The following is a 3,055-nucleotide window of genomic DNA, read 5'->3' on the forward strand; positions in this document are numbered from 1 at the left end:
GAATATGCTACGAATTGTGTCTCTGGATTAATTAATATGTTATACTAATGGTACCTATAAACTTTCAATGATGCATATAGAGGTATTGATGGACATAATATTCCATCATGAAAAATTTTTTTAGAAAGATGAGAATGGAGCTGAGGGGTTTGCTGCAAGAATGTGCAAGGTTAACGACACAGTAAGATTTTTCTGACATGAATAAGATAAAGAAGCTCAATGAAAATGTATGGAATTACCTCAACTAATGGTTTAGGAAGTCTTAGACAAAGTCAACCTTCCGCTATAATGCAAAACTAGACATCATTTGTAACAATGCCTGCGAAGATTTTAATGTGCGAATCACATAAACAAGGGCCAAGTCAATCATCATTCTTCTAAAAGAGGTCAGAATGTTTGTTATGAGATTCATAGCAAAAAATAAATTTAAGGATGCCAACCACATAGGGAGACTACCACCTGTAATTCAGAATAGGTTGGATGAGATTAGAAAAGAATCAAAGAATTGGCTATCAATCTGGACTGGAGATGATGTTTATAAGAAGTTTGAGGTCCATGAATACCTAACAAATATAGTGGTTGACTTGGCAAAGAAGCTATGTACCTACCAAATCTAGATGCTAACAAATTATCTTTTTAATACAATGTTCACTATTATTAATTCATAAATAGCATTTTGTTTATAATAGCTTAGTTTCGTTTATTAACTAAACTCTCAATCTGTAGGGATACCATGTCATCATGTTTGTCCTACTCTGACAATGGTCAATAAAAAGCCAGATGATTTTTCTTTCATACATCATATATTGCTTTCATTATCACACTAAATTCTATCTAAGCCTTCAAAAACATCATAGCAGCCACTGATATTACAAACACAGCTAAAAGTAACAATTGAATGTATAATTTTTGAGTTCTCAATTCAGCTTCGGACAAAATTTAGTTTAACTTGGTCAACTTTTTCTGTAGAATTCATACTTTCACTTTCATCTACCATTTTTTATCCATTGTCAGTCCATACAAAAATTCACACCACATCTTTCCAAGCCTGCAACGATGCACAACTGAGAGGAAGAACAATGAGAAGAAGTAAAAGTAAAAAAAGTTGAGGAAGAAGAAGATTGAAAAGAACGTTTTGTGGCTTAGGTTATAAAAAGAAAAAAATGACCAAATTAGTGCTATACTTTTAATCTATCTCAGATAGCTGTTCACATGTCCCACGTGACAAGGGTTAGGCCACGTTATTAACGACAGAGCTCTGGTGATGAAAAATACACAAAAAACTAATGTGGTACACTTTTTTAAAATTGAAGGACGAAATTATAGTAATTGATATCCTAGAACTAATCGGTACATAGGATGAAATTATAGCAATTGATATTTTAGAATTAAATCGGTACATCTTGTCAATTTTAAGGACCAAAGTGGGGCTTAACTCGCCGAAATGGGAAGCCAAGCAAATTACACAGCTGATAACTCTCTAAAGCTAGATTGGTTTACAAACAGGGACGAACACAAGGGGGTGAGTGGCGGCCTCGGCCCCCCCAACTTTTTTTAATAGTAATAAGTTATTATGTATAATTTAATTTTTTTAAAAAAGTATTTAGTATTTAGTTTAGTATAAATAAATGTTCAGTCTAATTTAAATATTAATAGTTTTTAATATCTAAAAAGTAAGTAACAATATTAAAAAAATAAAAAAAAAGATATTATTACTAAATATTTTTTAATTAAATAAAAATTTTCAAATCTCATAAAGTGAATTCTTTTTCTTTTTGTGGCCGTCTTTTTTTATTCATTTGGTATTAATTCTCTCTGTCTCAACTATTACAATTAAGAGATCTTTTTCAACTATGAATATTGTGAAAAATAACTTAGAAATAAAATAAAAGATGAATTTCTTGCTAATTGTCTTTTAATCATATTGAAAAGAAAATTACTGAAAAATTTGACACAAATTCTATTATCAATGAATTTTATGATACGAAGAATCGACCACTTTGTTAATAAAAAGTATACACATATTTTTTTTACTTTAAATTATATTCTTTATTAGTATATTTTTGTAATACATCTTATATTATATAATTTTTTTACATAATTTTTAATATTATATGTGTTATTAACCCCCCATAATATTATTTATGAATCCGTCCCTGTTTACAAACCTTTAAAAAATAACTTCTATTTTATAAATCTTGTAAGGAAACGTAAAGTAGAAAACGACGGTTAAAAAATATAAAAACAAAAACAAAAAGTATTATCTCAAACTCAACAAATAACAGACTATCTTTTTTATTTTCTTTTGTGTGGTGGGTTTTTTTTTTAATTTGGATCTTTTAAATTTTAAATTTTCACTTTAGAAGATAAAGTATGATCTCTTATCATTGAATATTTTTTTTTCTCATTTTTTCTTTTGATCTCACTTATAAAATAAATGATGAGAAATTACACTTTACCCTCTAAAGTAAAATTCAAAATTTAAAGAATCCAAATTTTTTTTGGAATAAAAAATTTGTCCATTATTGTTAACCTCCCTTATTGTAACTTTCTTCTTATTTCTCATAAGAACTTTATATATTTAAAATACAATTTAACTAAAATATTAAATGTCTTTAAACATTAAAAGTACTCTCAGTAATTTAACTAAAAATTTAAAATTACATGTTTTTCACACAAAAAATTAATTAATAACTTAATATATATTTTATTATTTTAAAAACACATTTTTAAGACTTTTAACTAAATCCTTTAAAAATACCGTCAGAAAAATGTGATATTTTTAGCAAAATCCAATGAGGGAGGTGGGGGTCACATCTGTTACTACTTACTCGATACAGTAGTAACTGAGCAATGGGCTGGTAAATCATTTTCAACTCAACTCAACCCAATTCAAGATATGCTAAACTGATCCATCAAGGCATCAGACTTGACATAAAATTTTGAACTCAATAACTCGGTCCAATTTAATCTTAATTTATACTTGATTCTAACTCAAAAAGAGTATATTTATGTCAAACAAAACCATCTTTCTTCAAAAGGGGAGTCAACAATA

This window comes from Arachis duranensis, chromosome 1 (assembly GCF_000817695.3).
Source record: "Arachis duranensis cultivar V14167 chromosome 1, aradu.V14167.gnm2.J7QH, whole genome shotgun sequence".
Classification (NCBI taxonomy): Eukaryota; Viridiplantae; Streptophyta; class Magnoliopsida; order Fabales; family Fabaceae; genus Arachis; species Arachis duranensis.